The following is a 16,047-nucleotide window of genomic DNA, read 5'->3' on the forward strand; positions in this document are numbered from 1 at the left end:
ATTCTCAGTATAGTGAGTTTCCTCACTGCAGCAGTTAGAATAAGGAGGAAAAGAGTGAGAGTGATTCCTATGACCTAGTTCACATTAATTAACTTTTAATAAATAGGGGTTTTCAATGTCGTATTTTAAATTGTTCTTTTTGTCTATTCTATGTTAAAAATTAGTGCAATATTATTGTTGCTAACAAATGTTTTATTGATTTTAATATTCTTTGTATAGAATGCTTTTATGGTTTTAATCTATACTACTATTATAAAGAGAGAGCCCAAACCTTTGAGGCGGGTAAGCTCAAGAAGTATAGCACCAATCACAACACCCAATACAGCATTGGAAAGGACAGTTGCAGCAGATGGACATAGGCTATACAAGTGGCCACCATATACATTACAAAGGTAAAAGAACCTTAGGGGTAAAGTAGTCCCTTGTGGGCGTGGGCAATGTGCTGTCAGCGATGGGCGCGGCAAACAAACCTTCACAGGACTCCCATGTGGGCGTGGGCGTTGTGAGAGGGGCATGGACAAACACCAATAGGCGTGGCATTCACGCGGCGTGGGGCGCGCCATTCTCCATCAGGGGCGCGGCACGCCATTCACCGTCATTACTGGTAAAAGCGAAAACGGCATTGTAAACAAAAACCTTCACATTACTCCTTTGTGGGCCTGGCCGTTCTCAGAGGGGCGTGGCAAAACCTGAATGGGCGCCGCATTCACGGGGCGTGCCTCGTGGACGTTGTAAGAGGGGCGTTGCCAAACACCAATGGGCAAGGCTTCACGGGCCGCGGCATTGCTACGGTGCTCACTCGGGGGCTCAAGCCACTCAGACTAACAGCGGGGATCACAAAGCTTTGCATACTGCTCCGGTGCTCAGGCGGGGGCTCAAGCCACTCACACTAACAGCGGGGAGCACAAGCTTCGCTTATTGCATGCCCAGGCCTCGCAAGCACGCTGTCACGCACTGCAGTCTCAGCGTACACAGATTTACAACACGCAGCCTTCGCATTTACCACTGCCCAAATTGCTACGGCCCTCAAGCGGGGATTAAGGCCAATCAACGTACCGGCGAACATTACAAAGCTTCTTTTGCACACATTCTATTTCAGCCCCGGACAACGTCGGGACGGGCTGCTAGTTAACCATACAAAAGTACTTCTGACTGACTGACTGACTGTATTACTGTTAGCCTAACCAATGGCCCTAAGCATTTGGCTTTCAGTGATTAACCATCAACGTAAAAGTTTGCTTGGATTGTAATGTTCCTTCTTTTGCAGGTGCGTTCACATTATCTCATAGCTAGTGATAGGCATACTGTGTATTTGAGATAGTGAGGCATGGGAGGAAAACTTTTGGCAAGGCTCAGAGGCTCGAACAAACCATAAGGGAGAACACCTATTGATGTCCTATTTGGAGACGGGAGACATTAATAGACGTCATGAAGTTTGAACTGTGGTACGAGGAGAATCGAGAGAGGATACCGATTGCTACTGTTCCTAGGTGGAAAATGACTGGAGTTGATCACGTGGAACTCGTGATGTTCTGTGGGTTTAACTAGTGTTCACAATTTGTAGGGGCATATTTACAAGGCCCTTGCGCCACTTTTGCGACATTTTTAACAGGGGAAAGGTGATGCAAAAGTGAGGCAAGGGGCTTGTAAATCTGCCCATTAGTCTTTAAAGTTTATTCTCTGGCGATTTTGGGGTACAGACTTTTCTGTGATGTTCTCAGTGTGTGGCTTCATGCTATGCAATTTACCTGATACGGAGAACTTCTACTGAAGTCTCCTCAAGACTTACTCTTTCCAGTTTTCTCTGACTTAATCCGGTCCATAACTTTCCAAAATATAGTTTAGGATTAGTTTAGATGATTTTAGATTTACTCGTGCAAAGACTGGAGTTTCAAAACCTATACACTGATCACCAGATTTTGTTCCTTATTCTTTGTATCGCTGCAACTGAGTTTCTTGTACTTCTTATGCCTTATAGACTTAATTTCATTAGAAGCTTTGGATTTCCTGTGGTGATTTTTATTTTTACAATATGTCTTTGAGATTAAAATACATTAGTTTGGCTCTTAATTTGTAATAAACCTTTTTGACTGATTCCGGGTCCTTAATGTGTGACCAAATGGGCTACTACACTGTAAATTAAATATGTTGCATTGCTGTTAAATCCTCTTTACCTCTCGGGCATCTCGAAAGGTTCATCACAGGGTAAAGGGAAAGACTGGCCCAGTACTCCAGCACAACCAACTTGAGGACCAAACAGAAGGCAGATCACCTAGCACCAGCACCTCAATTTTCAAGTGAGTTTTAGGCTATTTTTAAACATCCAGCCTGCTACTGCCATGATGTTCATGAAGCAATATATGTAGGTGGGACATCAGAAAATGAGAGGTGAAAACTTTTTTTAGTTTTATTGAGGAGTTATATAATTCATTTAAATCTTCCAACAAGATTACACATTCAAAGGTGGCATTATTTCAAGTAAACAAAAAAGAGAAATAGTACTCATTAAAAAACCATCAAGCATACATCGATACGGTAAACAACATATATTATGACTCGTTTCTCACTACTTTAAAAACCAAAATCCCTTGAGACTATGCAAATATAACATATCATAACATCGCAATCAGGTAAGAGCTCCGACTGGGACTCCTTGACTGGTTACCACAGTTTCCTTAACTAATGGAGGTTTGGATGATTTTCAATAGTTGCAAGCTCCAGACTACAAAGGAATATTAATTCCCACCACCAGGATAAGGGACCCGGGCTTTCTTTTGAAGCCATAAAAGAGTCATTGTAAGCCTTGCAGAAGTTACCACAAAGAAGAAGACTCCATCAACCTCCACCGCGGAGATAAGGAGGGTGTACAAATAGCACTTATTTTGGATAAGGGGTAATGTGGGTCTTACAAATTTGATTTATCAGTACAAACAATTGTAAGGTAGAGCCACAGGTTAAAAAACATATGCACTGTATCCAACTCTAGGGTATTGCACCTAAAGCAAGCCGATGTGTCCTGATGGCCCATTGATACAGCTTGAGTGTTGTGTAATATGTGTCATTTAAGATTTTAAAAGAGTGCACCTTGAGTCGAGAAACATTAAGAGCACTCTGCACCAACATATAAGTGTACCGTATCTCAGACATAGAGACATTGCACTTTAGGAGTCGAGACCACTTAGAAGCAAGTGCCTCAAATGTATTACCCATTAAACCCGGATGCCCCAAAATCGAAGAGACAGTATGTCTGGAACTTCACTTCTTAATATTATTAAAATGCTCCAGAAATTCGCTGTGGTTCCTACAGAATTTGCAGACCAGGAGCTGCTGTTCAAAGGTTAGTATTTACAAGTAGCAAAAGGCCCCAGGTTTGAGGAGCCTATAGTTCCTATTCAGATCCTGAAAAGATACAAAGGCTCCATTCTTAACAATTGGCACGCAAAATCCAACAAATGTAGATCAAGAACATCCCCTCAGTACCTAAACAAAGTACAAGGTGCATTCCAAATTTGGCAGCCTTGAATTAAACCACCTTCGCACCTCTCACTGTTCTCTAACATGGAGAACCCACAGAACTTCAAATAACTTTAGTACTTGAAACTAATATTCTTCTGGTTGAATATCCACTTAACAATTAAAAAGAATAATGGTTACCTCACCCCGATGTTTTTTTCCTGGGACCTTTGTTAGGACACTGGGGTACGATACATATCCGCGAGATACTGAATGATATGAATGTCCTGGGATGTGGTGGTCACTTTATGTAAGGAAAGCGACCATTCCTTCATTCCTTAATAGAAACCAGGCTGCGTTTTAAAAGAAAAGGTTTTTTAACGTTTTTTTAAAACTTTTTTTGAGAGTTGGCAGTGATCCCCTGGACCGGTAACTACCCCAGCCAACTTTTTTTTTTTTTTTTACATCCATACATAAAGAGGAAGGTGTCCTAAAAGAACACCTCCCTTTTAAGAAGGTTGCCATCTTGACTGGGAAAGTTGGTAACTTTTCAATATTTTGATTTCATTGGCAAAACATTCATACACACCACAACAAATGGCTATTTAAAATGTACGCCCTAAGGACATCCATTCCATATAGCAATTCTTTATGCCTTTCTAAACCCATTTTGCGATTTTGTAACCTGTGCCTAAGCACAAAAGGCGTTTGGTGCACTAAAAAAGCCATTGTGCGGTTGCAAAGCAAGTGAATTCAAGAATCCCATGTTTTGCAACTACAACATGACTTTTTATATGATGCCCAGAGTTTATAGTCCACATTACTCTTGCCACACACAATCTTGTGTTCGTATTATTTTTAGCTAACAGCTTTCCAACAAGGCGAAAAAAGAAATTCGAATGGAGTCTGGCAAGAGCAGCAGAGTGCGTTGACCGCAAAGCGTCTCGAGAAGCACGTCCTGGGCACGGCTGATAACAGAAGCTTGGCTTGGTAGGGAACACTGGACAGCTGTTTTTCTTCCACTTAGACTTTTGGAAGGGCAGGACGTGTGATAAGAAGTAACAGAATAGAAGAAGATTAAAATAACATTTCTGTTTACATAAGTCACTGTTCTGATGCTGGCACCATACAAAGCAGTTGGAGACTAAAAAGAGCTGGATGTTTTCTGCATTAAAAATAAAATTTAGGTTTGTGTTTCACTCTCAAAATGTAGTTAGATTTATCAAAGGTCTACTGAGTATAGCCTCTAATGACCAGGGGCCAGATGTAATGTCGCTTTTTTCGGTCGCAATGAGTCCATTCGTAAAGTCATTCCATTTGTGTCTGCCGAATGGACTTCTGGTATGACATTGCAATCTGGGATTGCGATCCCATACCGAATTGGTATTTGGAACTTGCAGGTTTAGGGAGTTCCCTTCCAAATAGCAATTAGGAATAGGCTGTATTATTGTTTAGCAACCAAAATCAGGTTGTAAAACATCAATATTTTGCCAACTACACAAAAGTTGCGATAACCCATTGGCAAATAGGAAGGGGTACCATAAAATAAATAAATCCCTTTGTGAATGCGGAGAAAAAAAATTAAGACTAGGCAGTGGTCCCGTGGACCCCAGCCCTGTCTTAAAAAATGTTTGCAAAACTTTACACGTTTGTTTTTTAAACACATCCTGTTTTCCTTTAAGGGAAATAGCTTCATTGAAAAAATTGTTTTTTTAAAAGGATTGCTTTATTGAAAAGAAATCGCAGACATGGTGGTCTGCTGACTGCATTAGGCAACCATCTCTGTGATAGCATTGAATTGTAGTGGGTTACAATTTACAACCAACCATATTAATATTCATGAAGTAGGTCAAAATGCAACTCACTACCATTTAGTATTTCGTGGACTGACCTCTTATTACATAGGTCAGTTTGCAAAATACCACACTGGCCGCAAAAATTATTTTTGAAAATTGAGACCAGTATTTTTCGACTAGTATTTAATACATCTGGTCTCAGATGCTTGGTTATCGATATGGACAAATTTAAAGAGTGCTTTAACCAACTCAACTATTGAACACTATGTGATGACAAAGTGGGGGCAGCCATAACTTCATTGCTGAGCTGCCTAACCACACTTTACAGTCCCTGGTTTGCAGCTTCCAGCCAAGTGTATTTCTTTGCCTTCGGTTTCACTTTTATGATGCTGAAAATACTGTTAGAAACCAGTGCAATTGGAATGCAATAGGATACAAATGCAGCTTTTGGGTTCTTTAATGAAAGCACTCAACGAGACAGTTGGTCCACCAGCCTGCCTGAACCAATTAGAGGTCCTCACTAGGAATTTCTTGTTTCTAGGAGCAGTTTTACTCCACCCTGGTGTATACAATTTCCAGCTATAGTGGCCATGTTGGAAAGCTTCAAAAAGTATTCTTTGGAGAAAAAAAATTGCAGATTAACTGAATAGTTAGTCAGATCACTCCACCCAGAGAGGAAAGATAGACAAACTGGTATATCCTTATTATGTATTGCATGACAAATATATTGCATCCGCTACATCTTGGAGATAAGTCGATGTGGAGTTAAAAATATTAAATGAATAGCTAACTTTGACTTTGTAGTGGTGGAATTCTTTAAGGTCAATATTGTCAATCGGAGAGTGACGTAAAACAGGAGAACTAGAATGATTTTAGAGGCAGATTGATGGCATTTGAGGAGGAACCATGGCTGCATTACTAGGGGGATCTAAACAACTAACAGAATGTAGAGCAGTCGTGGCCGGCATGACTCGCGGGGGGCTTAATTTAAAAAAAAAAATGTTTAAACTTATCTTCACCTCCAGTTCTGGAATCCTATGTCACATCTCCTGCTCTCTCTCTGCTTACAGGAAGCAGAAGCAGGCAGCCTCCCTCTTCTCTCTTAAGCCAATCACAATGCTGCAATGGCAGCGTTGTGATTGTCTAGGATGCTGTCCATACAGGCATCTATGGGGAGGCCGTTTTCTCCATGCAGGCTGCATGCAGCATACATGGAGAAAAAGGAGAGTGCTCATAACTGGTTTGGTCGGACCTGGGGCCAACCAGTCAGCGCCCATAACATTGGGCTGAACACTCCTCCCTGACCCGCCCACCGGCATGCCCTCAACCCGGCATGCCCTCAACCAGGCATACCCTTTTTCTGCTTTCTCGCAGTGCGAGAAGCAGAAAAGCAAAATGGTATTTATACCATTTTACGTTTCTGCTTCTCGCACTGTGAGAAAGCAGTGGGGCGATGCTCCGACACCCATGTGGAGGAGCCGCCCCTGATGTAGAGCTCTTACCGATTTATTTATGAAAGCTAGAAACATGTATGGGTAGAAGACATGGGCGGGTGTGTGCATGCACTGAAGAACACTCAACTGGAGAATGCGGACAGGGTTCAAGGACATCATCGCACCACCAAGTGCCCAACAACTTGAGCTTTAAAGTCCTGTGCACTGAATTGCCTTGCTGATATCCCAGATATTTTTGTGAAAAATAAAGACGTCAAAGATGCACTAGCATACATTTTTAACAAATGATGCTTAGGCTTACACCTTCTGTTTCACTGAACAGCGTACAGGGAATGGAACGCTGAAAATCTTCCTAGAAAGGGTATTTTTAATATGGTGCACATATAAAGTGCTTCCAGGCAAAAAAACATGTAGAAGAGTGGATTATAAATACTCATCGATTGTGTAAGGGTTACTATTAAGAGCTGAGAAGGCACAGAGAAGAGGCTTAACACTGATAGCTCCTTGTAAGAAACGGGCTCTATATATACTGCACCAAAGTGAGGTACAGTGTGTATAGAGTCCAAGGGTCTCCAGAGGTTTGGCAGAGGCTAAAGTTAGATAGAACCTTACTCTCTAAAGTGGTAGCTTGGTCGAGCAGTAAGGCAGTATCAGAGGACAGTGTAAAGCATTTGTTGTACACACTCAGTCAGCAAATGGTCTCACACACTCAAGAACCGAACTCTAGGCCAATGGTTTTGTATAAAAAAAATATACTGTTGTTTTATTTCTAGAACCAAGCAAGCCGGGTGCAGGTAAGCATAACATACTTTTCAGTGGTAAATTACTTGTATGGACACAGTTCAAAATAGCAGTGTAACTTGTACTGGTTTTGGTTACAGTTTTAAGAAAGCAGTTTGCAATACATCGCGGTATAGTACATTCAATTGAATGGACTTTTTAAGTAAAAAGCAGTTAATTACTTTTCAGATTACTTTTGCTAACACAGGATTGGATTCTGGATTCAGTCCTGGGACATTTCCTGAAAACAGGTGAGTAAATGCGTTTTGGTTAAAGGTGTGATTTTTAAGGAATATTATTGTATTTCAAAAGTTGACAAACTTTTTCACATAGAATCACCAATGTTATCCTATGGGAGGAAATTCACTTAGTAGGTAAGTTAGGTTATCGTTACTTTTTCTTACTCATTGCTGGTTCCTGGATTCAGCACTGGGACATTTCTGGAAAACAGTTGAGAAAATGCGTTTTGGTTATTCGGCTGATTTTTAAGGAATATTTGCAGTTTTCAAAAGTCGACACTTAGAAACTTTTGGGGAGAAAAAGTGTCGATGTTATCCTATGAGGAAAAATTAGTTGTCGGTTTCAAGGTAAGTAATCGGTCTTTTGAGTTAGGGTTCTGGGGTATCCCAGGGTCAGTGATGCACTGTTGTTGCACCCGGCCGCCCGAGTGCCGTTGGGGGTGCAGAGTGTTGAGGCCCAATGTTATCCAATGGGGGCCACAGGTTTGTGGGAGCAAAGCTCCTAGGGTTAAGCTGAGGGGACGTTGGGGACCAAGTTAGCACCAAAGGGGCATCCTCAGCAGCGCTAGGACAGCCAGGTGCAGGGTGATGTTTTGAGGTCGGGTGCCCTGTTGATTTCAATGGGAATTCTCCGGGACAAAGAAACACTGCAGGCTCGGGGACGAGGATCTTCCAGGAGTGACCACCACTTCGAGGGGTAAGTTGGGATGTTGAGGGTTGGTTAGGCAGTGCTGGGTTAGGCACACAAGGCCGTGGGGCATCGGGTGCAGGGGTGCCTTTGGACGTTGGGTTTTCTTACCCGCTCTGGTCGCGGTAGGGAGGGGCCCTCTGGGTTGAGGCTGCATGCGTCATCTGGAGGCTTGAGGAAGGTCAGGATCGCCGGATCTCTGGTCAGGATAGCTGGGGGGACCTCCAAATGGTGTTTGTTCACTCAAACAAGGGCCGGGCTCGGCGTGTGCAGAATGTGCTGTATACGCGGTTCCTGGTTGGCTCCAGAAGCTGCAGTTCAAACATGTCCGGTGTTCATGGAAGAAACAGCTTGGGAAGTGAATGCAGCCTCTGGGGTTTTTGAGGTTGCTGGCCGCTGGACACGCCGGGATTTTGCAGGATCAGGTTCGAGGGGAGACAGGCCTGTAGGGCTGGGGCCAAGTCAGTGGGCGTCGTCCTCTTGTTAGCGCTGCACGGCTACTTGTCCTTCTTTTCTTGTCGTTGCTGGATCTGAGGAAGGAAGGTTCAGGGTGCCCCCTATTCTGCCACTCTCCAGTGGGAGGGAGGCAGGAGCCTGTCCCTGTATAGCTGGGTCCCCCCATCCTCAAGATGGTGGGGACTCGAGGTTGTGCTTCACCTCGCCTCCCCCTCCCTAGGGGTGGAGTTGGCAGAGGTGGGTACACCTCTCTTCCTCACTTTGTTTTTCCCGCCGGGTCTCCCGCCCAAAGTGGGGGGGTAGAACACGTGGGGACCAGTTGCTGAGTACAGCAAGTGGTCTGGAGAGGCTAACAAAGGTGTATGCCTTTGAAGCTTCTCCTTCGTGAACCCTGCCCAACCTGGGGAAGGAGGCTTGGCACCTCGTCCCAGGATGTGCATTGTTTCAGGTCCCCGAGAGCAGCAAGCTCTCGACCCAGGGTTCCAGAAACATGTCTGGGAGTGGCAGCCTCGGCAGCCACTCAGTCAGGTCACTGGGAGTTGGTAGAATATCAGGGGGCATCTCTAAGATGCCCTCTGTCGTGCATTTTACATTAAATCCCACACTAGCTTCAGTGTGGGTTAAATGTGCTGAGAAGTTTGATACCAAACTTCTCAGTCTTCAGTGTAGCCATTATGGTGCTGTGGAGTTTGTAATGACAACCTCCCAGTACCAGATACTTTTAACGGCAGCACTGCACTTACAGTGCCCAGGAATAGACCTGGGTACTGTAGGGTTACAGGGCTCATGCACCTGTACCCTCACCACTGGCATAGGGCACCCAGCTAGAGGGGTGACTGATGTATGCCAGGGCAGTGTTTTGTGGGCATGGCACACAATGTGTGCCATGCCAACTCTTTGTTTTGTTCTGCACCAAGACACGCAGCCTGCCAAGGCAGTGTGTGTGTGTGTCAGGGCACATGGCCTCTAAGGGTGGCACAATAAGTGATGCAGCCCTTAGGGGCCTTCTCTGCTCACAGTGCCCTGTGTACCGTTTACCAGGGGCTGACATGTGGCCAAAGATGCCAATTGGGTTTAGGCTTTAATGCAGTTTTAGGGAAGGAACACAGGCCCTGGCTACCGGATTGACAGGAGCCCAGGGCACACTCAGTCAAAGAACATCAGCAATTCAGCAAAAAGTGGGGGCATACCATGCAAGAAAGAGGACACTTCCTTTCTCACACTCCTGATACCTTAGAACCCCATGACATTAGCAGATAGACGAACAGCTCTGCTTCCAACAGATACACCACTCTTGGAGCTGTGTGCATGTGGGATCTGCATAAATGTAAACAGCAGGAACACCATTAGAAGACCAAAGAACGAAAGAGATTTGTAAAGAAGATTCTTACCTTGCCCTTGCATTAGTAACTAGCCAGGTCAGTGTTATCCACACAAAGGACCTCGCAGTGTGGGTGGGCCCCCGAGCTCCAAGGAACCGCCTTCAGCATAGTACCCTGGGCTGAGAGCTCCTGATTCAGATTGAACCCGGAGGGGGGCCTCAATGTAACCTGCAGGGGGGCTCCCTCGAGTTTTGTGACGTCACTGGCTTTTATTTAAGTTTGTATGCAACTCCACAGTGGGGGAGTTCTCATGCGGACTCATATGAACGGGTCATCTTACCCTTAGATGTGTTACCAATGTCTTAGGAAACAGGAAGTGACTGTTTTAAAGATGGCCGCCCAAGAGGGAGATACCGATGATGACGAAAGTAAGTAAAATAAAAAGAAACGTCCTCGGATTGGGCAGCATCAAGGGGCGAAGGGCTTTGAAAAATAGGTACGATTTGTTAGGTGTTTACCATCAAGAATTTAACACATAATCTTTCAAAAAGACTGTTCATTGTATGATGTATATGTGGTGTGCTGGTGTAGCTCAGTGCTTAATTTGAGCCGGGGCTTTCTGGTGCTAAGCACCAGCACTTAATTGGTGTCCGGTGCTCGGCACCGGCGCCTAATTGTCAACACCATACATAGCAGTCCACCACATGGTGGCGCTGCTCACCTAATTTAAAGATGATCAGAGCAACGGTAGTTTAGGAATACAATATACATTAAAATTGCTAATACCTGCCTCCCCAGCCATTCCTTTAGCTTTAGGGACCTGGAATAATCTGAACTGTCGCAATTACATGCGAGAGAGATTGTTAGAAGTTGTTTTGGCAGTGATGACAAGGGCGATGTGTAGTGCAAGCTGCAGTGGCCTCCTGGTCAGAGCCCTGGCACTTTAAGCACTTGCTCTAGTCTTCCCTCGTTCTGCGAGAAGCTCCTTTCTCCCTCTTCTGCCTGGCGTTGTTTTGCTTCTTATCACTGCTCTCCTCGCTGATTGGTAATATAAGAAAGACCGTTTCCTGAGAAAGAAACCTGCTTTGCATTTGGCAAGGCTGATTGGAATCCACGTTCCAGCTCTGAAACTAAAGCACTGCCATTCATTTCCGCTTAGTAACGAAGGCCATCCTCGCGGGCAGTGCAATGGTCCTTTCATCACTCAACATGGCCGCTCTTGAAAAACAAATATGTGCTCATAACATTGTATGCAAATAGCATGCACAGTGTGCTCTCTGACCCCACAGATTCCTGTACAGCAACACACAGTGCTCGCAGGGACTTTGGAGGAGAAATGAAACAGATGTTTGCCTTATGGCAGCTAATGAATTTATGCACGGTAACTGCACTTCTAATATGAAAACCTCAATTGCCTTGTATTTTTCGCCAAGAGGAGCCAATGGTTTCAAGTATCCCCACTCTCCTCTGCCTCTCCAGGGCTAGATTTGATCGTAGCTGGGTCTGCAATTTTATGATATTTCGTATTTTGACTTTTTTTAATCACTATTCTTTATTTTTTGTCATCTGATCTGTTTTGAGACATATTTTTCTTCGCTCTGTCGTTGTAAAAGTCGCGACCAGTACAGTTCCACATTTATTTTACCTATAAATGTAAAACTTTAATGCCTACTGTGTATTACTGCTATAAGCACACATGAAAATAATCAACAACTAAACGTGCGCATCTGCAACTACTTGAGCTTCAGCAGGAACTCTCATTATTTTTTCTACAAAATTTTTTATTGAACTTTTAACAGTCAACCATAGGAGCGGAGAATGAGTAAGGACTACATAAGCAAGCGCTTGATAAAGGATTACAGTTTAGAGGCATCCCCCAGATCTCTCAGATTTCTCGCTTCACTCGTGCTCAGGAACTAACAGAAAGATTGGACAAATACAAAGTTCTCTTAGAACTCCCAGATATCCGACTAAAGTCCCGGGTCCTAAGAGTTCTGGACCAAAGCAATTCCCACAGATCAATAAGGATTTCGATACTGCAATGATTTTTTTAAAATAATTTTGGGAATATATAAATGTTGGATGCACTGATTTGCTTAAAATAATTTTGGGAGTATATAAATGTTGGATCTGGCTCTCTTGGGAGGTTCACCCCTACAATATTTACCTTCTGTTACGGATCTCGTTTTTAGGTCGAAGCACCAGACAGCACAGTCTGGTTTGCTTAAGACATATTGATGACATTCAGAAACCTCTGCCTGATGTATAACATTAGCTTTGTGGTTTGTAACTCACATGTTCTGGCTTTCTGTTTGCTGGCTTTATTTGTTTTAAGCTATCCAGGTTCAGTTCGCCCGCCCAAGGCACAAAGCCTTTTCACACTATCTCTCTTTGTATTCTTCTACAAGTGCTCCTTTCTGTAAACAGGCTTATAAATCTTGGTCTTATTGTGTCACATTTGCTGTGCATTGAAAGACAGAGGTCAAAAGTCAGGCTCTGTCTTTCCAGCTTGGTGTTTACTTTTCTTTCTCAGACTTCAAATTGATAAGATTTATGTGACAATCTTGCTGGATACTGGGGGTAGAGGAAAGGTTTTTTTTCTAGCACACAGCAACTTTTAAATGAACTGTGAAAGAATTTCAGAATGTATCAGAATTTCCAAAGCACAAATGAAGCACATGTTTTGTTCTGAAGTGTGTTAGAAGCAAATAAAAAAAGAAATCAATACAGTAGGTGATGCCATTTCCACATGCTATCGTTTGTGCGCTGTACAGTTTTATTAGTAAATCTGCATGTCTGTGCAAATGTAAAGTTAATTTCAATTCAAAATGTGTTCAGTAATGACAGTGTGCTACCACACCACGCATACTCCCACCTACCTCACGCTACTCTACACCACTCCATAACACTTCACTCTACTCTGCACCTCTTCACTTTACACCATGTCACTCCACTCTACGAGACTGCACTCTGTAGCACTTTACAGTACACTCTACACAACTCCACTCTACACCACTCTCCAACACTGCACTCTATGCCACTGCACTATATTCCAGTACACTCTATGCCAATGCATTCTACTCAGTATGTACCACTCCACACCCTGCACTCTATGCCAATCCACTGTACGCTACTCTAATCTACTCTGCACCACTGCACTCTATGCCTCTGTACTCTACATCACTTTATGCCACTGCACTCTAAACACTGCACCACTGTAGTCTGTTCTACTGCTCTCGACACCTCTCTAAGTCACTGCATTCTACACCACTGAACTCTGCAACACTGCACTCTCTGCCACTCTACTCTGCACTACAGAACGTTATGCTACTGCACTCTGCAGTACTCAACTCTATGCCACTAGATTATATGCCACGATACTCTACACCACTCTATACCACAGCACTCCATGCCACTTTACTCAGCACCATTCTATACCACTGCACTCTATGCCACTCTACTCTGCACCATTCTATGCCACTGCACTCTATGACACTATACCCTGCACATCTCAAATCTACGCTACTGCACACTACTATGCACCACTCTAATCTATGCCACTGCATTCTACGATGCTGCATTGTATGCCACCAAATTCTATGCTGTTCCACTCTATGCCACCACTATACTCTGCAACACTTTATACTAATGCACTCTACACCAGTTCAATCTACTCCACGTCAATGTACGCCACTGCACTCACCATACAACGCTGCATTCCACTGAACTCAACTCTGCACCAATGTACTCAATGTTAATGCACTCTACACAACTAGACTCTATGCCAATGCACTATACTATGTACACTCCGCTATACACCAATGCATTCTTTGCTAATCCACTTTACGCTACTGTAATCTACTCTGCACCACTGCACTCTATGCCACTACACTCTACACGACTCCACTTGACTCTGCACTACTGTAGCCTATGCCACGGCTTTCTACGCCACCAAGCTCTCTGCCACCAAACTCTTCACTACTGCACTTTTCACTACTGCACTCTTCAGCACTCCCCTCTATGCCTCTGGACTCTACGCTACTAAACTCTAGTCTACACAACTCTACACACAGCTCTCTATGCCACTCTACTCTACACCACTGCACTCTACCCTACTGTATTCTACACCACTGTACTCTATGCTACTCTATTCTGCACCACTCCACTCACTCTACTATGTACCACTCTAATTTATGCTACTGCACTCTACGATGCTGCATTGTACACCGATGGATTCTATGCCACTATACTCTGCAACACTCTACGTGAATGCACTCTATACCAGTCCACTCTCCAGTGTATGCCACTGCACTCTGCACCAATGTACTCTACACTGCACCGCTGTACTGCACTCTATGCCACTCTACTCTACACCACTCTACTCTATGCCACTTCACACTACTTCACTCTATTCTGCAACACTGCGCTTTACACCACTGAACTCTACCCCACTCTACTGTGCACTACAGCATTCTATGCCAATCCACTCTGCATCACTCCACTCTATGCCACTACATTCTACGCCACTGCACTCTACGCCTCTGCACTCTACTATGCAATACTGTAATCTATGCCACTGTATTCTATGATGCTACATTGTATACCACTGAATTCTATGCCGCTGCACTCTACACCAGTTCACTCTACACTACACCACTCCTGTGTACAACTCAACTCCACTCTTCGCATTCCACGATAATCCACACCACCCTACTCTATGAAACTCCGCACCAATCTCCTCTACGCCACAAACATTTAACCATGCTGAGCAGCAGCCACGCTGGTGTACAACATGGATAAAACACATTGGCAAAATAAATAGCTCTTGCGAAGGTGAGAGCTATTGGTTTTGCCGATGCTTTTTGTTGGAATCATATCTCTGCACCCTTTACCACTTTATCATCAACAGGAGAGGTTTTACTAGGCCTGGTGACACAAGATTTTCGAGTCTGTGTAGTCTACCAGCTACACTACAGAGTGCTATTTCCACTTCTAAGATTTTTAAAAAGTAACATCCTATGCCTTGCTGCACAAACACTCATTGTTACATTCTGAGAGTCATGAATATTTAAATATTGAAAATCAGCTCCGAATGGACCTGCATTGGCATAACAGTATCAGGAATCCCTTAATAAAGAAGCATTGAGTACTTCATGTATGTGTTGAGGTGCACTGGCTGAACTGTAGGAGGGTCCCTAGTGTAAAATTGGAAGTGTGTAGCCTATTCGGGTCTGGATCAGTATAGGAATGCAATGGGCACGTCAGAACGGTGGTGCGTCAGCAGAGTTATGAGTGAGTTGTAAGGCATGGTATAGTAATGGTGTTGCAGGTTGGAAATGGGACACAGTAATTTTATGGGCATGATTGTCATTAATGTCACTGTGGCAGAGTGGACCAGTGTTTATGATGCATTCATTGAATTTTAGACTGCAGTGTATTGTGTCACCATGTGTGGCAACAAGAAATCACCAGTTTTCAACAAATTCCCTGAAAATTGCCCTTATTGCTAGTGGAAATGGAGTACCCAAAGGCAAAAATATAATGTCCCTTCAGTCTAAAAATATTTGTAACGAAGCACCTTCTTTAGCTGATTTTGACCTAAATTACCTTCTTACCTGGAACGCGGAGTGTCATTTTAATGCCAGGGGCTTGGAAGAGGAACGTGGATATGTGAGCGTTGAAGTGAAGACTAAGGAGGTAAAGGTGAGAGGAGGAAAGCGCATTCCAACCCATTATTTTTTACCCACTGTGCCGCTCTCCACTGAGGCCTGCATGCTGCTCGTCATGGAATAGTCCATCCTCAACTCCCAGGCAAGCACCCCTCCGGAATGGAACCCAAGTAACACCATACCAGTTTCA

The 16,047-nt window shown here is 43.9% G+C and overlaps 1 protein-coding gene across 1 annotated transcript in view; it reads right to left on the reverse strand.

Annotated features, from left to right (window-relative positions):
- The window catches only part of TGM2 (transglutaminase 2), a 125,784-nt gene that overhangs the window by 41,453 nt on the left and 68,284 nt on the right, over positions 1–16,047 (reverse strand). The gene's annotated exons all lie outside the window — the stretch shown is intronic.

This window comes from Lissotriton helveticus, chromosome 7 (genome assembly GCF_964261635.1).
Source record: "Lissotriton helveticus chromosome 7, aLisHel1.1, whole genome shotgun sequence".
Classification (NCBI taxonomy): Eukaryota; Metazoa; Chordata; class Amphibia; order Caudata; family Salamandridae; genus Lissotriton; species Lissotriton helveticus.